Below are 27,720 nucleotides of genomic sequence, written 5' to 3' on the forward strand. Positions count from 1 at the left end.
ACGAAGGTTGCCAATATGATTACTATACTTATGGGATTAATCATAATGAAAGCAAACAAGAAATTCCAGAGCAAATAGGTTGCTGAGGATTTTCAGAATATCCAATGGTATTTCGAAGACTTTTGTGTAACACAGGAACAACTGGGGGATGAGCGGATACTCGATAAGTGCGAGAATTAACCGTAGGGGTATTCAGGTGACAAGGAACAACACGGCAGTAAGCTCAAAGGGTTATCGAAACAACGACAAGTTTTTCAGGGTATCTTGTAATAACAAGACCAACTGGGGATGAGGGTAAGAATAACAATTGCAAGTAGTTGCCCATAAGGGTTTACGGTGGAAGGGGAATTGCGAACGCGATGATCACAAGTTCTCGAGTTAACAACGGAGAGTATCTTCAGGGTCTTCTGGTGCAGCAGACGATCATCAGTAATAAGGGGCTCTCCGGGTGAAAGTGATAACGAGATCCTAATGTTAGATTTAGTAAAATTCATTTAACCCGAATAGAGGAGATATCAGAGGCCCAGAGTAAAGGTCGAGGAGTAAAAGATCCTACTACCACCCAATGGCGACGTGTGCCCATAAGACACATAGCCATGTTAGTAAAAGTTTGGCAATGTCTAGACTCGACTTCGGCCAAGGAGTTGGGAAGGGGGATTCCTACAGGCAGTCGGCTCTGATACCAACTTGTGACGCCCCCAATTCAATCGTACACTAATCATGCACGCAAATGTGTACGATCAAGATCAGGGACTCACGGGAAGATATCACAACACAACTCTAAAACATAAAATAAGTCATACAAGCATCATAATACAAGCCAGGGGCCTCGAGGGCTCGAATACAAGTGCTCGATCATAGACTAGTCAGCGGAAGCAACAATATCTGAGTACAGACATAAGTTAAACAAGTTGCCATAAGATGGCTAGCACAAACTGGGATACAGATCGAAAGAGGCGCAGGCCTCCTGCCTGGGATCCTCCTAACTACTCCAGGTCGTCATCAGCGGGCATCACGTAGTAGTAGGCACCTCCGGGGTAGTAGTCGTCAACAACGGTAGCGTCTGGATCCTGGGCTCCAACGTCTGGTTGCGGCATCCGAGAAGAAGAGGAAAACGAGGGAAAAGAGGGAGCAAAGCAACCGTGAGTACTCATCCAAAGTACTCGCAAGCAAGGAGCTACACTACATATGCATGGGTATATGTGTAAAGGGCCATATCGGTGGACTGAACTGCAGAATGCCAGAATAAGAGGGGGATAGCTAATCCTGTCGAAGACTACGCTTCTGGCAGCCTCCGTCTTGCATCAAGTATAAGAGAGTAGATTGAAGTCCTCCAAGTAGCATCTCCAAGTAGCATCTCATAGCATAATCCTACCCGGCGATCCCCTCCTCATACCCCTGAGGTAGAGCGACCACCGGTTGTATCTGGAACTTGGAAGGGTGTGTTTTATTAAGTATCCGGTTCTAGTTGTCATAAGGTCAAGGTACAACTCCAAGTCGTCCTGTTACCGAAGATCACGGCTATTCGAATAGATTAACTTCCCTGCAGGGGTGCACCACATAACCCAACACGGTCGATCCCATTTGGCCGGACACACTTTCCTGGGTCATGCCCGGCCTCGGAAGATCAACACGTCGCAGCCCCACCTAGGCTCAACAGAGAGGCCAGCACGCCGGTCTAAACCTAAGCGCACAGGGGTCTGGGCCCATCGCCCATAGCACACCTGCACGTTGCGAGGGCGGCCGGAAGCAGAACTAGCCCCCTTAATACAAGAGCAGGCTTACGTTCCAATCCGGCGCGCGCCGCTCCGTCGCTGACGTCTGAAGTGCTTCGGCTGATACCACGACGTCGGGATACCCATAACTACTCTCACGTAGATGGTTAGTGCGTATAGGCTCGTAGCCGACTCAGATCAAATACCAAGATCTCGTTAAGCGTGTTAAGTATCCGCGAACGCCGAACAGGGCCAGGCCCACCTCTCTCCTAGGCGGTCTCAACCTGCCCTGTCGCTCCGCCTCAAAGATCCACACAGAGGGCCGTCGAGACAAAGGTCCTTTCAGCCCCCAATCAGTGAATCACTCGCGGGTACTCTTCGAGCTGACCCGACTTTAGTCACCATCTGTATAGTATGTATGTATGTATAGTATATACCCGTGATCACCTCCCGAGTGATCACGGCCCAATATTATAGCAAGGCAGACTGACACGAATGTAGGGCCAATAATGATAAACTAGCATCCTATACTAAGTATTTAGGATTGCAGGTAAGGTATCAACAGATGTAGCAACAATGTCAGGCTATGCATCAGAATAGGATTAACGGAAAGCAGTAACATGCTACACTACTCTAATGCAAGCAGTATAGAGTAGAATAGGCGATATCTGGTGATCAAGGGGGGGGCTTGCCTGGTTGCTCTGGCAAGAGAGAGGGGTCGTCAACTCCGTAGTCGAACTGGGCAGCATCAGCGTCGGTCTCGTAGTCTACCGGAGAGAAGAGGGGGAAGAAACAATGAATACCAAGTAAACAGATGCATATCGATGCATGACATGACAAGAAGCGATGCTAGGCGTGCCCTAACGTGGGATAAGGTGGTACTGGTTAAGGGGGGAATCATCCGGGAAAGTATTCCCGGTGTTTCGTGTTTTCGGGCAGAGGAGCCGGAGGGGGAAAGTTGCGGGTTCGATAGGTTAGGGGGGTGTGGCAGACGAACGGACTGCGTATCCGGATTCGTCTCGTCGTTTTGAGCAACTTTCATGTAGAAAGTATTTTCATCCGAGTTACGGATTAAAAGATATGATTTTCTAAAGATTTAAATCATTTTTTGATATTTAATAAATTATTTAATTTAATCCAAAAACGGATATATGACATCAGCATGATGTCATGCTGACGTCAGCAGTCAACAGGGGTTGACTGGTCAACCTGACGTGTGGGGCCGGTCAGTGCCTAGTCAGCGGTACAGTCAGCGTTGACTGGGTCAAAGTTGACCAGTCAACAGAGCCAATGGGGCCCATCTGTCAGTGTCACATATTTTAACAAGGGGGTTTAAATTAAGCTAACTAGGGGTGGGGCCCCACTGTCATTGACTATTAACTAACAGGTTTAATTAAACAGAGTTAATGAGGTTAGTTAGTTAACTAGGTTAATTAAACACAATTAATTAAGTTAATTAATGTAATTAATTAATTAATTAATTAATATTTTTATTTCTTATCATCATAAAAAAAACATATATTTTTTTATTATTTTATGATTATTATTATTATTATTATTATTATTATTTTTTGTTCTCAGGGCGTGGACCCCGGCTGTCATTGGGCCAGGGGGCCAAACGGGCATACGGGCAGGCGGGTGCGGGCAAAGCCACAACCCTGTCCGATAACAAGGGGCGGCCGGAACGGGCTCCTGGGCGCCGGCACGGCACTAGCGCTGGCGCCAGAGGTGGCCGGTGCGGCGCAGGCGCGACGAAGCCAGAACGGGGGGCTGCGAGACGACGCCGGAGCGCGACCGGATCAAACTCACAGCGGCGGGAGTGAGCAGAGGCGGCAATAGAGCGGCGCGGACGCGGCGAGTGAGGCCAGGCGCAGGTGGTCGAGGCAAGGCCACGCGCGGGAGTGCGCGAGCGCGGCGCTGGGTGAGCGCGCGGTCGGGGGAGAGCCGCGGTCGGCGTGGTGGCGGGGGCGCGCGCGCGGAGGCGCGGCCAGATCCGGTGACGGGAGAGAGGGGAGGGGCGCAGCTCACAGGGGGGATGTAGGGGACGAGGCAATGGGGCTCGGGGAGGATGCTAGGGACGTCGTCGGCGTGGAAGCAGACCGGTGGGGGGGGGGCGTGGTCGAGGCGGAGCGATCCGGCGAGGGAGGTCCGGCGGGGTGGCCTGCGAGGTCCAGCGGCGCCAGAGGCGGGGCGGCGTCGCGCATGTAGCGGTGGGGACCGATCCCCCCCGATCCAATCGGGGGCAGAGGAGGGGAGGTGGATCGAACCCCTCCCCGATCCAGATGGGTATCGAGAGGAGTGGGGGAGGAGACGTGGGTGTGGGGGGGGGGGAAATGGGGTGCGGTAGGACTAGGGTTGGACCAGGGGTGGGGGTTATGGGAGTGAGGGGTGTGGCCGGTTGGGCTGGTGGCCGAACGGGCCGGCCTGCTGGGCCGAAGCCCAGTGGGGGGGGGGTTCTCTCTTTTCCTTTTTTTTCCTTTTGTTTGTTTTCTGTTTTCTTTTATTATTTCTTTCTTTCTTTATTTTAGTTGCATTTTAATTTAGTAAAATATGCACTTAGTATTTCAACTTAGTCCATAGTCACACAAAAAAATCTAGACCCCAAATAACTTAGTTTGACATCTTATTAATTATAAAAGGTATTTAATTAATTGTTTTGCTACTGTTTTATTTATCTCATTGTATTTAAACATTTTATAAATGTGCGGTTTTCCCATCATAATTATCTATGCAATATTTGGTTCACTCCGAACATTTTAGTTTTAATATTTGAAAACTTTTATCGTTTGCCTGATTTTGAATTTGAATTTGAATCGGTTTCGAACTAACTCGAGATTAGCAACTATAATTGAGGTGACATGGCATCATTAGCAGAGGAGTACTGTAGCTTAATTACCCGGGCGTCACAGTGCAACAGCGTCAGAGCCCTGTAAAGGTGCTGACGAGTGGTGTACAACTCGTGGCGAAGAGCTCTATTAGCTCGGTCCAGCCCATCGGCATGCAGAACCAAGCGCTGATGGTGGAAGGGCTCTCGGGTGACGGTGGAGTAGGCGGCAGTGTAGTATCCCTCCGCACCAACGTCAGATGCGATAGGAATGTGCCTGAAAGGGGAAGTGTCCAATGCCTGATACTCTCCATGAAGACGTGTTAGAGCAGCATGAGCAGCATCGTGGACTGCCATATCGATAGTCACCCCAACACCATGTGCGGTGTGTAGCACAGTAGTGGAGTCATACTCCCGAGAGTAGAGGTGGACGATGGCTCGGTACTGCTCCTGGTTAAAGTCCTGGTACTCCTCAAAGACGGTGTACTCAGGGTGCCAGCGATAACCCAGATAGGTCATCATCTCAGCTAGCACGACAGGTGATCCCGAGGCACCAATGGCCGTCGTGTGGCGGACGACCTGCCTCGTGGGTTACATCTGAAAACAAAGATGTTTTAAGGGAGTCAATGACAGTGTGGAAATCGTCCAAAATACTATTCCAAAGAATACTATGGCTTTATCCAACTTTGGGGTGAATGGGGTCGCGGGATCCTAGTGATAGTTAGTAAATTCGTTTAACCCGAGTAGAAAAGAATTCAGAGTCCCAGAGTAAAGGTCGAGGAGTAAAAGATCCTAGTACCACCCAATGGCGACGTGGGCCTGTAAGGCTCACAGCCATGTTAGTAAAAGTTTTGTAGTGACTAGACTCGACTTCGGCCAAGGAGTGTGGAAGGGGGATTCCTACAGGCAGTCGGCTCTGATACCAACTTGTGACTCCCCCGATTCAATCGTACACTAATCATGCACGCAAACGTGTACGGTCAAGATCAGGGACTCACGGGAAGATATCACAACACAACTCTAAAAACATAAATAAGTCATACAAGCATCATAATACAAGCCAGGGGCCTCGAGGGCTCGAATACAAGTGCTCGATCATAGAGAGTCAGCGGAAGCAACAATATCTGAGTACAGACATAAGTTAAACAAGTTTGCCTTAAGAAGGCTAGCACAAACTAGGATACAAATCGAAAGAGGCGCAGGCCTCCTGCCTGGGATCCTCCAAACTACTCCTGGTCGTCGTCAGCGGGCAGCACGTAGTAGTAGGCACCTCCGGTGTAGTAGGGGTCGTCGTCTACGGTGGCGTCTGGCTCCTGGACTCCAGCATCTGGTTGCGACAACCAGAAAGAAAGGAAAGGGGGAAAAAGGGGGGAGAAAGCAACCGTGAGTACTCATCCAAAGTACTCGCAAGCAAGGAAGTACACTACATATGCATGGGTATATGTGTAAAGGGCCATATCAGTGGACTGAACTACAGAATGCCAGAATAAGAGGGGGATAGCTAGTCTTATCGAAGACTATGCTTCTGGTCACCTTCGTCTTGCAACAGGCAGAAGAGGGTAGGTTGAAGTCCTCCAAGTAGCATCGCATAGCATATCCTACCCGTCGATCCTCCCCTTGTATCCCTGAGGGAGAGCGACCACCGGTTGTATCTGGCACTTGGAAGGGTGTGTTTTATTAAGTATCCGGTTCTAGTTGTCATAAGGTCAAGGTACAACTCCAAGTCGTCCTGTTACCGAAGATCACGGCTATTCGAATAGATTAACTTCCCTGTAGGGGTGCACCAACTTACCCAGCACGCTTGATCCCATTTGGCCGGACACACTTTCCTGGGTCATGCCCGGCCGCGGAAGATCAACACGTCGCAGCCCCACCTAGGCTCAACAGAGAGGCCAGCACGCCGGTCTAAACCTAAGCGCACAGGGGTCTGGGCCCATCGCCCATAGCACACCTGCATGTTGCGTACGCGGCCGAAAGCAGACCTAGCCTAGTGGCGTGCCAGTCCAATTCGGCGCGCGCCGCTTCGTCGCTGACGTCCGAAGTGCTTCGGCTGATACCACGATGCCGGGATACCCATAACTACTCCCGCGTAGATGGTTAGTGCGTATAGGCTCGTAGCCAACTCAGATCAAATACCAAGATCTCGTTAAGCGTGTTAAGTGTCCGCGAACGCCGAACAGGGCCAGGCCCACCTCTCTCCTAGGCGGTCTCAACCTGCCCTGTCGCTCCGCCACAAAGATCCACACAGAGGGCCATCGGGACAAAGGTTCCTTTCAGCCCCCAATCCGTGAATCACTCGCGGGTACTCTTCGAGCTGACCCGACTTTAGTCACCATCTGTATAGTATGTATGTATGTATAATATATACCCGTGATCAACTCCCGAGTGATCACGGCCCAATAGTATAGCAAGGCAGACTGACAAGAATGTAGGGCCAATGATGATAAACTAGCATCCTATACTAAGCATTTAGGATTGCAAGTAAGGTATCAACAAATGTAGCAACAATGTCAGGCTATGCATCAGAATAGGATCAACGGAAAGCAGTAACAGGCTACACTACTCTAATGCAAGCAGTATAGAAGAGAATAGGCGATATCTGGTGATCAAGGGGGGGCTTGCCTGGTTGCTCTGGCAAGAAGGAGGGGTCGTCAACTCCGTAGTCGAACTGGGCAGCAGCAGCGTCGGTCTCGTAGTCTACCGGAGAGAAGAGGGGGAAGAAACAATGAATACAATGCAAACAAATGCATATCGATGCATGACATGACAAGTAACTATGCTAGGTGTGCCCAATCGCGGTAGTAGGTGATACCGACGAAGGGGGGAAACATCCGGGAAAGTATTCCCGGTGTTTCGCGTTTTCGGGCAGAGGAGCCGGAGGGGGAAAGTTGCGAGTTCGATAGGTTAGGGGTGTGTGGCGGACGAACGGACTGCGTATCCGGAATCGTCCCGTCGTTCTGAGCAACTTTCATGTAGAAAGTATTTTCATCCGAGTTACGGATTAAAAGATATGATTTTCTAAAGATTTAATTCATTTTCTGATTTTAATTAGTTATTTAATTCCAACATTATCCAAAACAGTGAATGATGACGTCAGCATGACATCAGAGTGATGTCAGTAGGTCAACTGGTCAGTTGACCAGTCAAACCAGACAGGTGGGTCCAGTGGGACCCACATGTCATTGTCAGGGACATTAACAGAATTCTAAAACTAACTAAATGGGTTAATTAGTGTGTGGGTCCTAGCAGTCAGTGAGAGATTAATGTTTTAATTAACTAATTTAATTAATTAGCAGTTTATCTATTTGTTTTTATTTTTATTTATGGCATGGGGCCCGCATGTCAGTGCCACTGGGCTGCCCAGTCAGCACGTTGACCCAGTCAACATGTCAACATGGGGGGCCCTGGGCCCACCAGTCAGTGGCCCAGGTGGTGCCACGTGGGTGCCAGGTCGGCACCCGCCGGAGACGCGCCGGAGCTAACTCCGGCGACCAAAACAATGTCGGCCCCTCGCCGGAGTTGGCCGGAACCGTGCTACGGAGCACCAAAGCGAGCGCGGCCGGGCGCGTTAGAACGGCGAGACGACGACGCGTCGGTTGGTGGTGGTTGCGCGGGCAGTGGTGGCCGGAAACGAGCGTGGCGAGCTCATCGGCGGTGAGGTGGTTCGGGCGTGAGACGACCACGGCGACTCAGCGTGCTTCGGGGCTAACGGGAAGGCCAGGGGGGAGCTGCGCGACGCGCTGAGCACAAGGGGCTCGGCCCCGTGACCATTTGGTCACCGGAAGGGCGCCGGCGACGACATCCGCGACGGGGCGCTCGGGTGCTTCGGCGGCAGCTAGCTAGGGCGCAGTGAGGCGAAGAAGGAGAGGGGAGAGGACGGAGTGGAGCTCACCGAGCGGTCAAGAAAGACCCGTGGTGGCTTAGGAGCAGCAGAGCTCGCCGGGGAGGAAGGGGATCGCCGGCGGCCGTCGAGGAAGCAGATGACTCGATCCGTGGCCTGCGGTGCTCCTCGAGCTTGATGGCGAGGCGTAGCCAAGGTAGAGGTCGTCGGCGCGTCTCGTGGACGTGCTAGCGAGGCGCGGGGTGGCCGGTGGCCGCGGCTATGGCGCAGCCATGGCGACGGCGGCGCTCGGTTATGGAGGGGAACGAAGGGGAGCGCGGTGGATCTGAGGGGGAAGGCGCAAGGACCGAGGGGAGAGTGGGGGTGAGTGGGAGGAGAGACCGAGGGGGCGCGGCGTCGGCGTCCTTATCCCCTCGTCTCGTCGCCGGCGAGGGGGGGTTCGGCTGGGACGTGCCCTGTTCCGACCCGGGTCGGGAGAACAGGGGAAGGGGACACGGTGCGGGAGCTGGGCCGGCTGGGCGGGCCAGGGGGGTTGGGCGGTGGCCTTGCGGGTGGGTTGGGCTGCCTGGTCCAGGGGGCTTCCCCCCCTTTTTTTGTTTTTTTGTAATCTCTTTCTTTTATTTATTTTCCCTTTCTGTTTTATTTAGTTTTAGGGCATTTAGGCATTTTATAAAATGGTGTTTGCTTCACCATAATTACCAGTGCAATATTCGGCAAACCCCGAACATTTTCGCTTTGACTTTTGAAAACTTAGGGTGTTTGTCACTAATTCATATTTTGAATTAGCAATGATTTTGAACTACCACTTGGTTAGGCACAGTAACACTGATGACATGGCATCATTAGAAGAGTTTTACTGTAGCCTAATTATCCGGGCGTTACAGTGAGCTTGGAAGCAATCTTCGCGGCACGACGCTCTAATTCCTCCTCGGATGTGGAAGGAGGAGGGTTAACTTGATTATCTTGAGCGCCGTCTTGAGATTGTTCTAGATCTTGAGCTTGCTCTTGATCTTGAACTTGCTCGAGGGGGAGAACTTGGCCTTGGTCATCATTTGGTGGTTCACCACCATCTTGAGGTTGATCTTGCCCTTGGTCTTGTTCACGAGGTTGAGGGCCTTCACTTTGTTCTTCGGAAGCGTGTGGGTCTTGGGTTGGTGATGGCTCCACTTGAGTGGAGCATTGTCCTTCTCCTTGCGCCACAAGGGGTTCCTCAATGGGTAGGATATGACCCACACCCATTCTTATTATGGCTTGGGGAGGAATTTCATCACCTACATCACAAGTACCACTTTGCTCCACTTGGGAGCCGTTATTTTTGTCAAACTCCATGTTACACGTCTCCTCAATGAGTTCGGTGGACTTGTTGAGGACACGGTAAGCATGAGAGTTTGTAGCATAACCAACAAATATGTCCTCATAAGCTCTAGCCTCAAATTTAGACAAATGAACACCTTTCTTGAGAATGAAACACTTACACCGGAACACCCGGAAGTACTTGAGGTTGGGCTTGTTACCGGTAAGTATTTCATAAGGAGTCTTGTTCAAGCCTTTGCGGAGATAGAGCCGATTGGATGCATGACATGCTGTGTTGATGGCTTCGGCCCAAAAGTTGTATGGAGACTTGAACTCCGCCATCATGGTCCTTGCCGCATCCATCAACGTCCGGTTCTTCCTCTCCGCGACACCATTTTGTTGAGGGGTATAAGGTGCAGCATATTGATGGTTGATCCCCTCATCACTAAGAAACTCATCAAGGTGTAGTTCTTGAACTCGGTGCCGTTGTCACTTCTTATTGTCAAGATCTTTGCATCATGTTGACGTTGAGCTTCATTTGCAAAATCGATGACGGTTTGTTGAGTCTTACTCTTTCTCTTGAAGAAAAATACCCAAGTGTACCTTGAATAATCATCCACAATCACCAAGCAATACTTTCTACCTCCAAGACTATCAAAGGATGGAGGCCCAAAAAGATCCATGTGAAGGATCTCCAAGGGTCTCTTCGAGTAGATGATAGTAGTGGGAGGGTGAGCCTTTTCATGAAGCTTTCCTTCGATACAAGCACTGCAAGCACGATCTTTGGCAAAGCTAACATTTGTTAGTCCACGGACATGGTCCCCCTTGAGGAGACTTTGCAAAGATCTCATATTAACATGGGCTAAACGGCGATGCCAAAGCCATCCCACATCAACTTTAGCCATTAGGCATGTCGCGGTCTTAGTGGGTTGCTCCAAAATGTTAATCACATAAAGACCGTTCTCGACATGCCCAACAAAGGCTACTTTAAGAGTCTTGCTCCACAAGAGGGCCACGGTGTCAATATCAAAGAAAGTGGCAAAGACCATGAGTGCAAGTTGACGAACGGAAAGAAGATTGAATGCAGGGGACTCAACAAGCATGACTTTATCGATCGTAAGATTATGAGAAATGACAACCTTGCCAAGACCCAATACCTTAGAAGACGAGGCATCAACCCACTCGACATTGGTGGGCATAGAAGGAATCTTGTGCACGTCCACCACCAAGTCCTTGCTTCCGGTCATATGATTCATTGCTCCACTATCGAGCAACCATGATCCCCCACCGGAAGCAAACACCTACACGAGATCAATGCTTGGTTTTAGGTACCCATTTTGTAATGGGTCCTTTGATGTTAGTAACAAGGGTCTTAGGAACCCAAATAGACCATTCAATGTACTCATAAGGAGAACCAACAAATTTAGCATAAGCATGCCCATCACTAGCATGGCACAACACACAAGAAGGGTTAAAGTCGCCGGCTTTGTTGGAGGAGGTGGGTTTTTCCCTTTTTGACATGAACACCCTTCACATTTTTCTTCTTCTCCTTAGGAGCACCCTCTCCCTCTTTCACAAAAGTTTGCTTGAGAGGAGGAGGTCGTTTGGTCTTGTCGTTCTTCTTCTTGTTCTTGGACTTGGGTGCGAACCCAATTCCCTCCTTGGCCACAACTTCCTTTTGATTGCTTAAAAGGCCGTTGAGGTTCTTATCACCTTGAATGCATGTCACAAGGCCTTTCTCAAGTTGATCCTTCAACTTGGCATTCTCCTCCACAAGATGCACATGCTCACAACACGGGTTAGTGGCATATGCATTATCAATTAATACCATATGAGGAAAGGTGGCCTTTTCCTTGGTTAGCTTAACTTGGAGTTGAGCATGAGACTCCTTGAGGTTAGCATGAGCACCCTTCAAGACCTTGTGGGCCTTGTCAAGTACATCAAACTCCTCCTTGAGTCTAGCATGATCAACCCCAAGTTTAGCCTTCTCTGAAGTTAGCACACGAGACACAACAAGAGCATGATCAAGATCTTTCTTTAACTTAGCATGGTCATCGTTGTGTGACTCCTCAAGAGACAAACGATGCCCACGCTCTTCCTCAAGAGCATTAGAGAGATCCGATATCTCATCGGCATAGTCACGACTATGACCTTCCATCTTAGAGATGGTTTCTTCGTGAGCTTCGATCATGTCATTGGCTTCACCAAGTTGTTCCAAGAGAGCAACAAAGTGCTTCTTGGATTTGCCCTTGAGCTTACTCATAAAGGATTCAAATTCATTCACATCCTCATTAGACCCCTCATGCTCATCAATGCAACCCATCAAAGAGGGATTAGTAATGATTGTGGTTTTGATGTTGGGGGTTACCTTGTTAGAGGCTTTGGCCATGAGGCACTTGGCAGTGATGTTCTCGTTGGGTGAATCGAAGAGAGACATCCGGGGAGTTGTGGCAATGGCAACGGATGCCATGGCCATCACTTCACTATCTTCATCATCATCGTCATGCTCACGGTATTCTTCTTGAACCACCAACCCTCGAGTAGGAGTCTTTTTTGTGAAGTTGTTCTTGTTGGGGAAGGACTTGGCTTTGTCTTTTCGGATGAGCTTGCCACCATTGTCTTCCCGCTTCTCGTAAGGACAATCCGCAATGAAATGGCTCACATTGCCACAGTTGTAACAAGTTCTTACTCGTTGCCTGCCCTTGAAGCCACTTGAGTTGGTCTTGTTGAAATTGGGCCTTGAGTTCTTCTTGCTCCAAAATTGTCTTGAAGCAAGACTCATGATAATCATATTTTGTATGTTCGGGGTTGCTCTCCTCATCCTCCTCTTCTTCCTCTTCTTCCACAATAACCTTGGCCTTCAAGGCAAGGTTGGACTTCTTTGCCCTTTGAGAGCGGAGCACCGCGTTGTCAGTGGTCTTGTCCAAGATGCTCATTGCAACGAACTCATCCAACACTTCACTTGAGGTCATGGAGTGGAAGTCCGGACTTTGATGAATGACAGAGGACATGGCCTTGTTGTAGGGCATCATGGCCTTGAGGAACTTGCGCTTGATCCAATTGTCATCCATGTCCTTGCTCCCATGATCTCGGAGTGAGACCGCGAGTTTGGTCACTCTTCGAAAGAGCTCACGAGGTTCTTCCTCTTCTTTCATTGCAAACTCATCGGCTTCATCTTGCACCACTTCATAGTTGGAGCATTGAATGCTTGCACTTCCCCGATAGAGAGACACAACGCATTGCCATGCGTCTTTGGCCATGGCATGGGGTCGAAGATGAGGGAGATCTTCGGGGAGGATAGCATCTTGGATGATGAAGAGAGCATTCTAATTGAATTGATTATCCACTGCTTCTCTAGGGGTGAAGTTGCTTCGGTCATGTGGATAGAAACCTTCTTCAATGATTCTTCAAAGATTAGTATTCACATGATTTAAATGATGCTTGAAGCAATACACCCAAGAATCAAAATCCTCATTTTTCACAATCTTAGGAGGAGGACCGGCATGATTTAAATGAGTAGAGGGAATCGGTCCTCCATAAGTTAGAGGTTCCACATGGGCAAATATGCCGGTGCCATTTTTACCAGTAGTAGAAGGACCCTTCTCACTATTAGCTCCCCCCTTGTCGGAGTTAGCATCCGTCACCTTGTTAGTGGGATCACCCACTTTCAACGGCAAGGCAGGTAGTTAAGTCCTTCTAAGAATTTATTAAACATGCTTTGAACCGTGGTTGTCATGGAGGTTTTCAATGTGTCCAAGGCCACATTGAATTCCTCACGGGACACCGTGGTTCCCCCATCACCCGTAGACGAGATCGGATTCACACTGGAGTGCTCCTCCTCCCCACCGTCTACGGTGTCAACCATACTCTTCGGACGGCAAAGTCCTTAATAAAGAGACAAGGCTCTGATACCAATTGAAAGGATCGATATCGTTGACTAGAGGGGGGGGGGGGTGAATAGGCAACTAACAATTTTTAGCTTTTCTTTACCAAATTCAACTTTGCATCAAAGTAGGTAGTCTAGATATGCAACTAGGTGAACAACCTATATGATGCAACAACAACAAGCACACAAGCAAGAAAGGGATATAACACAAGTAAGCTTGCAAAAGTAAAGGCGCGAGATAACCAAGAGTGGAGCCGGTGGAGACAAGGATGTGTTACCGAAGTTCCTTCCTTTTGAGGGGAAGTACGTCTCTGTTAGAGCGGTGTGGAGGCACAATGCTCCCCAAGAAGGCACTAGGGCCACCGTATTCTCCTCACGCCCTCACACAATGCGAGATGCCGTGATTCCACTATTGGTGCCCTTGAAGGCGGCGACCGAACCTTTACAAACAAGGTTGGGGCAGTCTCCACAATTTAATTGGAGGATCCCAACGACACCACGAAGCTTCACCAGAATGGACTATGGCTCCGAGGTGACCTCAACCGTCTAGGGTGCTCAAACACCCAAGAGTAACAAGATCCGTAAGGGATTAGTGGGGGGAATCAAATTTCTCTTGGTGGAAGTGTAGATCGGGGCCTTCTCAACCAATCCCGAGCAAATCAACAAGTTTGATTGGCTAGGGAGAGAGATCGGGCGAAAATGGAGCTTGGAGCAACAATGGAGCTTGGGGATGGAAGAGGTAGTCAACTAGAGGAAGAAGACACCCCTTATATAGTGGAGGGACAAATCCAACCGTTATCCACTTACTCAGCCCGCGACCTACGGTACTACCGCTCTAGACAAGCGGTACTACCGCAGGGGCTCACGGTACTACCGTGATGTGCCGCGATACTACCGCTGCAGCGGCAGGGGCTAGTCCAGGCCAGAGCCGCCAAGGCTGAGAACGTTACTGCCGCTGACGCGGTACTACCGCAAGGCCAGGATGGACTAGGCTGGGAAGGGTACGGATGAATAAAAATACATCCGTGTCTACTTCCGCTGAAAATCGAACGGTGCAAAAATCCGACATGGTACTACCGCGCCTGGCTTGCGGTACTACCGCGTAGGGAGCGGATGTAAAAAAATTACATCCGCCCCTACTTCCGCTCATGCTACTGAGCCGGACCAGGACTCACGGTACTACCGCGCACCTGGGGCGGTACTACCGCGTAGGGCGCGGATGTAAAAAATTACATCCACCCCTACAGCCGCAAGAGAGGTTGAGCCTGGCCTGATGCCACGGTACTACAGCTCCATAGGAGCGGTACTACCGTGGGCACCTGCGGTACTACCGCGAGGGCTTGTGGTACTACCGCAGGGGCCTGCGGTACTACCGCTCGTAGGAGCAGTACTACCACATGCCTCAAATAGAAGCACCTAGGAATCCTTCTTTTTGCACAGTAAAGGAGATAACGGAGGATGCTCCAAAGTGCAAAGGGAAAGGCGGGGTAAAGGAAGAAAATGTGTACGTGATGATTCCACCCAAACCTTTCCACCGCGGACCCCCTCTTAATAGAACGGCTATCCTATGACTCAAATCCACCAAAAGAGACGTAGAACACCACCGTCTTCAATAGTCTTCGAGGGGTACCAAACCGTCTTGTGCCTAACGACGAAGCAACTGAAATACTCAAGGCACACGATTAGTCCGCAAAAGCATTATCATCAATCACCAAAACACCTTAGGGATAAACATGCCCTTACAGATGGATCCGAAAGACCATAACAAAAACATTTTTCAAGACATAAAAGGGGATGTTTTCGTGTTGAGTATGTGTGCACCGATGTTGTAATGAGCCCAACTAAGAGCATCTCCAACAGCCGCGCTTCGCGCCGCGCGCTAAAAAATAGTATGCCGCGCGTGCTTCGACTGGTTTAGCGCGGCCGTCAGCGCCGGCTCCAACAGCCGCGCTATAATGCAGCGCGCGCGCGACGCTCCAGCAGCGCGCAAAAAATGCAGCGCGCGCGACTCGCCGGGCATTGCATATATGGCATTTTGGACACAAAATGAGTTTGAAACATTCAAAATGCAATGAACATGACATATAAAATTCCACACAAACAAGTTGATGAATAAAAGTTCATGCCCACAAGTTCAAAATCATGCCCGCGAGTTCATCCAACCAAGTTCAAAATGCAAACCAAGTTCAAGACACATCAATCCTCCTCCTCGTCTTCGTCCTCATCTTCCGAAGACGATTCTTCCGCCTCCGAAGATGAATCTTCCTCCCTCTCCTCATCACGCACCGCAACACGCACCGCATCATGTGAAGCTCCGACGATGGTGTTGGCAAGATCTTCAACGGCATCTTCATGGGAATGTGTGTGAGGAGGCACATCGAAAGACATTCCTCCCATGGGCCATGGCGGCCGGAGGTGCACCCATGCTTCCCATGAGAGAAGCAAAACTCATGCCTCTCATGGCGGCCATAGCGTCGGGGGTGCTCCAAAGCCCACCATGCCTCCCATGGCGGCCGAAGGTACATCCATGCCTCCCATGGCACCTAAACAACTCATGGTACCTCCGAAGCCACCCATGCCACCCATGGCGCCAAGGCCACCGCCACCCATGCCGCCAATGCCACCGCCATCCATGCCGCCAATGCCACCGCCAAGGCCACCACCACCCATGGCGCCGAGGCCACCGCCACCCATGCCGCCAAGGCCACCGCCACCCATTGCGCGAATCATGGCTCTTTTTTGCATCAACACTTCTTCACGGGCAAGATTGACATATTCCTTTTGCGCTTCATTGAGGTTGGATGTGTCCAAGAAGAACAAGTGCTTCTCCCATTCCAACAATCTAGTTCGCTCCTCATTGCTCACCTTCCTCTCCTCGCCGCCACCCTTCTCTCCTCGGCCGCCACCCTCCTCTCCTCGGCCGCGGCATCTTGGTTCCTTGCCATTTTCCTCACCTCGTTGGCTTCTTTTCTTGCCTTCACAATTGCTTCCATAGCATTTTTGAGCTCATCATCTCCTTTCCTCTTCTTCATTTCGGTTTTGTCTTTCTTGCACCCATCCGGTCGTTTTGGCTTCGAGTATGAAACCGAGTTGGGTGTGGGGCTTCTCTTGCCGTCATCACTTGATGCATCATCCTGCTCCTCATCATCATCATCATACAACTCTATTGTTCGCTTGTGTTTGTTGCTCAAATGCAAATCATCCAAATCTTCACGCTTCTTTCATTTCTCATCATCCTTCAACAACTTGTAGCAATGAGGCAAGGTAAAGACCCTTCCTTTCTTGATCTTCCCCTTCTTGGTTTTCCTCTCCTCTTCTTTGAACAAGTTTTGTGCAATGTTGTACTACAAGAAAAACAAAACAAGTTAGCACTTCGGACACCAAAAACAAGTATGATGGACATGTATGAAATGCCACTTACTATATCATCCTCATTTGTGCCACTTGGGTTAATCTTGTCAACTGCCTTTTGTGCGGCCGCCCACTTTTGACAAGCTGAGTTGATTGTCGACCATCGGGACCGAAGTGATCTCTCGGAGCGGTCAATTCCACTCACGTTGTGAGCATCAAAGTGTTCTTTCATTCGCCCCCAATAAGCATCTCTACTTTGATCACCTCCAATGGATGGATCCCTCGACACTTGCAACCAAGTATTGCATAGTAAGATGTCATCTTTGTTGGTGCAATTGCCCGCTCTTCCTTTCGGCGTCGACACCACCCTCCTCGTCCACCTCAAACTCATGGTCTTCGAAATGGATGTCATTGGTTTGAGACCAATGCGAATTGTTGGACCCAACACCCATAGTTGACATGTATGCATCATCGTTGAGACTACAAAGTTTTTTGAACAATGCAAATAAGCTATCTATATGATGATGCATTGAAAAAATAACAAGAAAATAAAAGTTGGATTTTTTTTTACCTTGGGGGCATTTCGTCAAACATGTGGTGCGCGTCGGCGGCCGGCTCAACGAGTGAGCTCGCCGGCGCTTCGGTAGCTGCCGCGTCCGTCAAACGCCCTGCAAGCTTCTTTCCCCTCGCCTTCGAGCTGCCGGAGCTGTCCGCCGCCTTGTTCTTCTTCGCGGATGTCTTACCCTTCTTCGGCCACGCTGCATTGGGGAGCTTCGAGGGTGCGGTGGCGACACGGGACGGCGCCGGCGCGACGCCCCCCGTAGCTGTGGTCATCCGCGGCGGCAAGAAGAGGCTGCGCGCGAGGCGATGCTCGGCGGAGCTCCGGCGGTGGCGACGCCAACGCTCCCCGTGCTAGGGTTTCCGGCGGCGGCGGCGGCGGGGGAGGGGTCGCGGCTGTACAATGGGGTGAGCGGGGTGCCGGCGCGTGCGTCCATGGTGAAGTTCGCCGGCGCCGGCGCGCGCGGGGCATTGGAGGCGGAGAGGAGAGAGTGCGGCGCGAGCGCTCGATTGTGCCGCGCGCGGAAGCGAGCGTCCCAAATACACCGCGCGGGATAGCGTATCCGACCGCGCGCCCAACTCGTTATAGCGCGCGCACGGTTATTGCGCGCCCGCTGGAGCCACCCGTCGCGTTGCGCGCGCGCTAAAATGGCCTAATTTGCTGCGTGTCGCTTGTTTAGCGCGTCTGTTGGAGATGCTCTAAGGCCTGTGTCGGCCTACTGACTTTTCGGGCCGAGATTAAGAGGTCGTCTCGGACGTGACTAATAACATCAATTAGAACCGCTCAAAAAAAACATCGATTAGATTCACACATCACATCTTATCAGAAAAATTTCTCAAAAAAATCTAGTCAGAAAAAAATGAGTTAATTTCAAAAAAATAAAAATGAGTCGTGTGGGAAACAGATTGTGTCGTCCGTTTGAGGCTGCCCGGCACAAGGCTGTTTTTTGTTTTTTTGAGGGTAGGCACAAACCTGTTAGGGCGTACATATTGGAGTCCGAGACACGATCGCTATGCGAGGCCAACTCGGACACGATCGATCTAGCTTCTATATCAAAGATGGACTACACGGAATCATCACATCACATATACAGTTCACCGGCCGTAGGAATCAGAGGGAGAATACGATCAAGATGGACACGGCAGAAGGGCACTCGCTGCCGTCGGCGTCGTGCGGCGACGGCCGGAAGAGGAGAGTCTGCTACTACTACGACCCGGGCATCGCCAACGTCGACTACGGCGCCGACCACCACATGGTGCCCCGCCGCGTCGCCATGGCGCACGCCCTCGTCGAAAAGTACGGCCTGCTCGCCGACATGGAGCGCCTCCGTATCAGGCCCGCCACCGAGGCCGAACTGCGCGCCTTCCACGACGACGCCTACGTCCGCCTCCTCCGCGACATCACCCCGGACGCCTACCACGGCCACCGCGACGGCGACATCCGGGACAGGGCCACGGCGTGCCAACTCGGCGTGCCGGGCACCGACGCCGCCGCATACGACAACCCCGTCATCGACGGCCTCTGGGACTACTGCCTCCGCTACGCCGGCGGGTCGCTCGCCGCCGCGTCAGCTACCTCCGGAGCTTCAACGTGCCGCTGCTCCTCCTCGGCGGCGGCGGGTACACCGTCAACCATGTCGCCTGCTGCTGGTGCTACGAGACGGCAGTCGCCGTGGGCAAGGAGGAGGAGATCTCCGACGATATACCCTTCCACGGCTACGAGCACTACTACAGGGACCAGGGCTACAAGCTGCATTTCAAGGTGCCGAAGAGGGCCGGTAACAAGATCGACGATGCAACGCATAAGATAAAGCAGGATGCCCTCATGAACCTGGCCATGCTCAAGCCACCGCCGACTACCGTAGGGCAGCACCGGCCAAGCAAAAGCCATGCCATCAACGTCGAGGCCCTCTGTGACCAGAAACAGGACAAGAAGCCAAAGAAGTACCGATACCACAGGGAAGACGACGACCCCATGGAGCGGCTGCACCGGCTCTGCGTCGAGGCGGACCGCTACAATTTCTTCACTGAGCTGGGGAAGAGAAAGAAATGTGGGCTAGTAAATACTACTCCCTCCGTCTCATAATATAAGATGTTTTTAACACTAATATAGTGTCAGAAAACCTCTTACATCATTATGAGATCGAGGGAGTAGCTAGCACGGGTGAAGAGAAAGACATGTTCACCGCACTAGTTGGCAAACTGACATATTGCACAAGGTCGTGTATACACAAAAATATCAGCTCTTAGCTTCTAAGAGAGGTCAACATATGGCTTAAGTATTGTATAAGAAGTAAGAACGGATACATATGTATTAGGACGCATCATGCTATACTACTCCCTCTGTCCCATAATAATGTAAGATGTTTTTGGCACTAACATAATGTCAGAAAACGTCTTACATCATTATGAGACGGATGGAGTAGCTCGCACGGGCGAAGAGAAAGACATGTTCACTGCACTAGTTGGCAAGCTGGCATATTGCACGAGGTCGTGTATACACAAAAATATCAACTCTTAGCTTGTAAGAGAAGTCAACATTGTTGTTTTCACTTTCCTTCTCATCCAAGTCAACAATTATCTCTACATATGCATGTCACAAAGAGAAAATTCATCTCTATATGGCTTAAGTATTGTAAGAAGTCGCATCATGCTAGACTGTTGAGAAGAAGTGTGCATTTTTTTTCGAATACGCACGAGTGTGTATAATATATTGTATTATACTCCATCCATTCCTAAATACAAGTCTTTGTAGAGATTCCACTATGAACAACATACAAATGTATATAGATGCATTTTGAGTGTAGATTCACTCATTTTGCTCCGTATGTAGTTCATAGTGAAATCTCTACAAAGACTTAGGAACGGAGAAAGTAGAAGAGAAAGGTCCACACCGCAATATTACATAGTAGATTACATGATCCAATCCGCCCACGCCCACAACCTACTTCGTATGTGCGACTACTTATGTGATGTCCACGTTGCCACGAAGAAACCATTTAGCTCCCCTCTTAGGAGTCTTGCTTGTCTCCAACACATACCTTCACTCTTGATCCACTAGAGAACCTGCTTCCAAGACGACGGTGCCACTCCGTCATCTCAACGCCTAACTTCACTCTCAATCCACCGGAGAACCTGCTTCCAAGACGGTGCCACTTTGTCAAACACAATGGCATTTTGGTATTTTCACAACTTTCATAGGCCAATAGGCAGATCGCCCAGGGCCGTTCTCCGGTGCTCTCCTTGTTGCTCCTGCCTGTTGCACCATGCTCCCAAAGTCTCGTCCGCATAAGGTGCTCTCTCCAGCTTGCCGAATGCAACACAAACCTGGTTCCAGGCTTCTCTCGCAAAGACGCAGCTCACTAGAATGTAGTTTATGGTCTCGTTGTGTTGATCATAGAATGGGCATGCAACCTAGCTAGTGCGGGAAGCGTCGCCTGGCCAATCTCAGACGTTCAACACCGATCCTTGAGTGCCAACCATGCAAAGAAATGGTATTTGTGCGCTGCTTTGGATATCCACTTGATGACGGCCATGGATGAGACCTCGAGGCCCGCAAACTTGGCCGTGTATGTAGATCTCGCCGAGAACAAACCATCCTTCTCCCAGGACTAGGAGATCGAGTGACGTGTACCCGCATCCAGATGCACAACCTCTAGTCGAGGCCAAAGATCTAGGAACTGGTGAAGCATTTCGGAGTCGAGATCAGGGCCAATGTTTGCCGCACAAGAAGAGCGCATTTGACTTCAGTTCTACTAAACCTCAATGAAATTCGTTGTGAGCCACTCCCCCTTCGATTGCCTTGTTCTGTGAGATGTCTCCATACCGGGCCCGTCTTTGCCTCTCCCAGACAAAAGATACGCGTCACCCTATGGGTGCGCGCTAAGTAGGCCGACCTAGTAACGTTAGTTTGCCTGTTTCGTTCGTTTCGTCTTTATTTATTTTCTCTTTCATTATATTTTGAGACATTCTAAATACATCTACTACAAAAATATATTATTTTTTATTTTTTAAATGTTCACTACGAATATGATAAGTTTAACATGGTGTAAAAAGTTTCTTAGCGTAATTTTAAAATTATATTGATGGCATTCATAAATATTTTTGTGACATTTAAAAAATGTTCACACGTTTCAAAAGATGAACTACTTGAAATTTTAAAAATATCTATTCAATGTAATTTTTTTTTGTGTAATTCAACAAAAAATGTTTTGTACCATTCAAAGAAATGTATGTTTACATTTTTTAAAATGTCCATGAGTTTAAAAATTATGTTTGGGACACTTCTTTAAAAAATTTATACAATGCTAAAATTGTTGCATAGTTTTTTATCATTAAAAAAATGCCTCAATGTGTTTTAAAAATAATTTAACATGTATCCGAAAAAAATTCAAAAGCATGTAACTACTAATCATGTGTTAGAAAAATGTTAAAGTTGTATACAAAATAACGTGTATAAAAATTGTACAATGTGTATGAAAATATAGACATCAAAACATATATTTTAAAACTGTTAATCATATATTTTTAAAAAGTGTATACAAATTGTTCCTATTGTATAAAAAAAATTTACAGTGCTTATGTAAAATGTAACATGTTTTGAAGAAACTTGGAAAAGGAAGAAAAAAGCAAAGAAAGAAACAAAACTGAAGAAAAAAGAAAAAAATAGAAACAGAATGAACTGATGCAAAATGAGAAGAACCGGTAAGAAAACTAGAGACAAAAGAAAAACTCGGGCAGCGACTACAGTACTGGACTGGCCCACTAGCGCCGCGTCAGATGCATGCGGGAGATACGTCTCGCAATAAGCGAGACATAGTTTCCGCTCTCGATATCAACATGCATTGCCCACATACATATAAGTGTCAGGTATGTGCCAACTCTTCAAAAAGGCACTTTATGCCAACGTGATAAGCTAGTCAATTTCCCCTACAAGACAAGTGACTAGAACTTTTTTTCCAAGCACACGCAAAAGGCTTGCATGCTTCTGTATTAAGACGGGAGGAGTTTTACAGTATGTTACAAAGGCACTGAAAGTCAGTGCAGTCCACAGAGAAACAAAGATTAAGTTACATCTCTCGCTATCCCACCTATCTTAGCTCGCATCCGCAGTTTGAATTCTTCATTTATGCTCTTGTTACCATGTAAGGCATAGTTGCTACCTTGTCAAAACCACAGTTGTTTCATTCCAGCCAAATGCAGCATAACACAAGGCAAACCAGAGTGTTCATCTTCCTACGTCTTCCTGCATAAATTGCACTACTCATAGCCGGCCACTAGTCCTGAATTTTTGTCTTCGGGGTCGGCGTAAACGTATGGAGACGCCAAGGCAGGAGAATGTTGTACCAAATTTCTCTAGCGAATGTGCAACTGAGGAGCATGTGATTTATTTCTTCCTCCTCCTGGCAACACAGAACACACCACTCAGGATGTTTGAGTTGCCGCCTGGCGAGACGATCAGTAGTCCAAAGGCGATTGTGAAGCACTAGTCGTACGAAGATTTTGACCTCCAACGGCGCCCCCGAAGTCCAAAGTTCAGCGGCACCAGACAAGAACTCGCGGCCCAGGAGAAACAACTTGTAAGCGGTACTCGCCGAGAAGACTCCATCCGAGGCCTGCTTCCAACAAAACTCATTCGGCTCATCAGTCATGATCTGATTACAAACAACAGGCCAAATGTTCATAACATCGACAATTGCATGGGTACCAAGGTTCCCACACAGGTCATTGAGCCAAGCATTATTGTGCAGTGCGTCGGCAATAGTCCTATGCTTGGCCGCGGGCTTGACAAAGTTGATCGGAGACGGTGCAATTTGCGCAGTCACGAGAACTTTGGGCAGTAGCTTCGCACAAGAGTGGATGAGGTTGATTGGGCAATAATCAGTCACGTCGCCCAGGTTCCCCTTCTCTTTGCACCAATCAAGGCTGAGTCGACGAGGGTGAAGTTTCCTCCGGATGGTTTATAAACCTTGCAAAAGGAGTCCATGATGTCCTTGGTTATGATGCGCTTGTAGTTGTAGGTTCCCCGTAAAACTAACATGCTCGGGTGCTTTCTTCACCCACAAATCACCACCCAGACTTCCTAAGTCGAGAAAGAGTTGTCAAGACCACAAGGCCTGGACGTTAGGCTTGTCTAGATTCTCAAATACGATGGAGCAACCAATGTCCATATATTACTTGGGAACCTTGTCCAGAAATTATCGAAATGGAAATTGGCTTGTCATGGTGACGACATGGCATCAATGCAGAGGAGGGCCGGGGGTTGTGGTCCGAGTGAGATGTCGACACCACATGCTCGGGTTGCCAAACAGATGGAGACGAAGGGTTGACATCATCATCTAGGGCCTCTTTGTTTCGCAAAAATTGTAAAATGCAGGAATAGAAAAAAAAGAGAGGAATGAAGTGGCATGTCATCCTCAGTCCTACAGGATTAGTATGAGCGTTTGATTGTGCGCACGAAAAATGTAGGATTTTCACATAAGGTTATGTTAGAATAAATCCGAGACATACCGTCGATCATCCGAACACTAAGCAATCACATGAGCTCGACACCGAGATTTGTTAACGAGGTTCACCGATATGGCTACATCCCCGGTGCCTGACTATGGTCGCTCCTCCCCATGACACCGTCACAATACTGCACACCGGCCACCCGGGCGTCGGCACACGCCGCCGGCTCCCCCTTGCGCGCTTGTGCTATTATGTTGGCATACGTTACATCGTGTGTCTAGCCCCGCTATATATGAGAGGCCTAGGATACAAGTGTCCAACTAGGACACGACACCATATCCAAAGACAATAGAACTGCAAGTCCAACTGTAACCTACCTTGTACACAATATTCGACACAACTCTAACAAACTCCACCTTGGTGAATATTCTCCACCATCTTGAATTCGTCAATGCATCAAACTTCCATGTACATTGGACTTGAGCTTATCCCATGAGTACTGCTGCTACTCCAAAGACTCCATATGACTCCACCTGCAACTTATAGTCCTTTCTTTTCTTGACCAAAGTCAACACTCGAGCAAAATTAAGTTCCTTGTTACTCTAGTTTGTGCTCCCAACTTCTGAAGAATCCGTTCAATGCCATCACACACCGATCGCTGTCTACGTGAAAATGAACAACTCACATATATTGGACATTACTTATAAGAGTTACCTAAACTCAACGTCACCGCTCTTTCTTGACTGCTTGTCCAAAACTTGGAGGAATTTCACCGTCGCCCTGTGTCATCCTGATTCAAATTCGCAGTTGTCTCATCCTTTTCCTTGGATAGTCTCTGACATGTCCCATAGCTATAGCACTCCGTCTTCTTTTGTATTTTTCATCCGTACTTTACCATGTGCACTGAACACCACAGAATATACGGCGATGTACTCTCCCAGCTTTTGACAATTTTAGACTCTCCGTCACTTTCTCAGATTCTTCATGGTCAACTCCTGCCCATCAACCGGCACCGATAGACTCAGTCACCAACTTGAATCTGATACTCGTCAACACTACTTCAGCACCCTCTGCACAATTTGCCCGACCACATGTCTGACCACTAGTGCCTTGGCCCGTCATTGTCTCCCGTGCTTACCGCATGCCTCGCCGCTATCACCGCGTCGAGCCTCTGCTGTCCTGGTCGAGTCTCTAGGGCCGCAGACCCACACCACTCAAACCCCTACTGCAGAGAACCACCGATCATCACCGACCGATGCCGAGTATCACGTCTCCATCAAACCACTGGGCCCTAGTCCGATCCACGTGTCTCTCACTATCCCGCTGAAATAGGCTTCGACTCTCCATGCATTTACGCCGTAGCCCCTCCATCAGCATCACGCTCCTGTGTCGTCGTCACTGAAATCACCGCCGTCTTCTGCTTTGACCAACATCCACGTCGATCCATCAGAGGACCAAGCAATCACATCAGCTCGACACCGAGATTTGTTAACGAGGTTCACCGATATGGCTACATCCCCGGGGCCTGACTATGGGCGCACCTTCCCATGACACCGTCACAATACCGCACACCGGCCACCCGGGCGCCGGTACACGCCGCCGGCTCCCCCTTGCGCGCATGTGCTATTATGTTGGCATAGGTTACATCGTGTGTCTAGCCCCGCTATATATGAGAGGCCTAGGATACAAGTGTCCAACTAGGACACGACACCATATCCAAACACAATACAACTACAAGTCCAACTGTAACCTACCTTGTACACAATATTCGACACAACTCTAACAGGTTAGAGTGGATGGAAATTTTTGTATGAAAACTACTGTAAGTGAATCCTATGGAAAATTCCTATGGATTGCAATCCTATATATCAAACAACCCACGGAGAAAACAATTCTAAGGATTAGAATCATCCAAAATTCCTTTAAAAATCCTTTAAATCAAAGAGGGCCTTATTATTCTGGAGAGAGATGGTTCATTCATAGCATGTGTTTCTTTCTTTTCCCAAGGATAACAGTAGGGGAAGTTGTAACTATTGATTGTCGAGGAAATGGTCAAGGATAAGTTAATTTGTTACATTGAGAAGAAGGCTCGATCCCTGGGACTTGAGAAAATATTCTTGCTTACCACGCAGAAAGAGGATTGATATTAACTTTCTCTACTCGTGAAGAGCATATCAGTTGCATTCAGGCAATCTTCCAAGGGCGTCTCCTACAATGCTACATGTCAATAAGACAATAAGAGTTTTAAGTTAGGTTGTGATACTCAATATGCCTTGTTTTTGCCGTTCCATACAAACACATTCAGTTCCATTGCACCACACTCACAGCAAATTTGTAATGTATTTAATTGTGCTCTACTCGTGATGAGCATACTATTTGCGTCCGGCAATTGTTTTATTAAGGGCATAGTCTACTTGACAATAAGAGTAATGCAAGCCAGCTAGAGAAGACAAAAAATATATTGTACAATGTATTATCAAAGGACGCGGTGGGGGCGGGGGGGGGGGGGGGGCAATTATAAGACAGATTACAAACTAGAATTACATACGGAGGTGAAGAGAGGTAATGCCACTCAAATCGAGGACCTAAAAACTCATGCCCAACTTATTCGCAAAAAAAAAGACTATACCCCCATCCGAAGAGAGTAAAATGGTTTTTAAATGCATGGCCGCGGCGCAGGAATATGCTTCGACAATAATTAGTGGATCGTCCGTAAACTAAAGAGTTATTGATGGTGATGGTAGATAGGATGGCAAACTGTAGAAGAGACACTGTTCATATGCTACAGTGACAGCGTGAGTGGATGCGTGAGATGAGGGAGCCGTCACGCTCGTATGCTACGGTGACAGCGTGAGTTGATGCATGACCTTTGTGAACTGTATCGTGTTGATCCATGTTAAGTTAATGGAAACCATTTTCCCTGGCCAAAAAAGGAGCCATCACATTCTATGTCGTAGGGTCGGGGACCTAATTAAATTCAGTGGTTTTTTTAAAATTGCACGCATAAATTAGTTCACCCAAAAGCTCAAACTGATGGGAAAACGTGACTACGCTTTTATACGTCAACAGCTTTAACAACAAGTACATTAGTATTGCGAATCAACTGTGATGGGATGGTTAGGAGTACAGTGGTATTCTTTGCCCATCAGTGTTCAAGTCTTGATGCTCGCATTTACCTGGATTTATTTCAAGATTCTCAGCGATGCGAGTTTAGTGGGGGCAGATGTTCCCATCGACTAGGTGGGCACACAAATGTATTACCCAAAGGTGTAACCAATTATAAGACAGATTACAAACTAGAATTACATACGGACGTGAAGAGAGGTATTGCCACTCAAATCAAGGACCTAAAAACTCATGCCCGACCTATACCCCCATCCGAAGAGAGTAAAATGGTTTTTAAATGCATGGCCGTGGCGCAGGAATATACTTCGACAATAATTAGTGCATCGTCCGCAAACTAAAGAGTTATGGATGGTGATGGTAGATAGGATGGCAAACTGTAGAAGAGAAACTGTTCATATGCTACGGTGACGGCGTGAGTGGATGCGTGCGATGAGGGAGCCGTCACGCTCATATGCTACAGTGACAGCGTGAGTTGATACATGACCTTTGTGAACTGTATCGTGTTGATCCATGTTAAGTTAATGGAAACAATTTTCCCTAGCAAAAAAAGGAGCCGTCACCATTCTACGTTGTAGGGTCGGGGACCTAATTAATTTCAGTGGGTTTTTTAGAATCACTTTTGTTGAAACTCATCTAGATGAGATATAATTTGGTCTCATTCATCTTTTATAGCCAT

General features: G+C 48.7%; 1 pseudogene; it reads left to right on the forward strand.

Annotated features, from left to right (window-relative positions):
* Positions 1-18,570: 18,570 nt before the first annotated feature.
* On the forward strand, positions 18,571-20,006 carry LOC123116540 (histone deacetylase 19-like; annotated as a pseudogene).
* The last annotated feature ends 7,714 nt before the right edge of the window (positions 20,007-27,720 follow it).

This window comes from Triticum aestivum, chromosome 5B (genome assembly GCF_018294505.1).
Source record: "Triticum aestivum cultivar Chinese Spring chromosome 5B, IWGSC CS RefSeq v2.1, whole genome shotgun sequence".
Lineage (NCBI taxonomy): Eukaryota > Viridiplantae > Streptophyta > Magnoliopsida > Poales > Poaceae > Triticum > Triticum aestivum.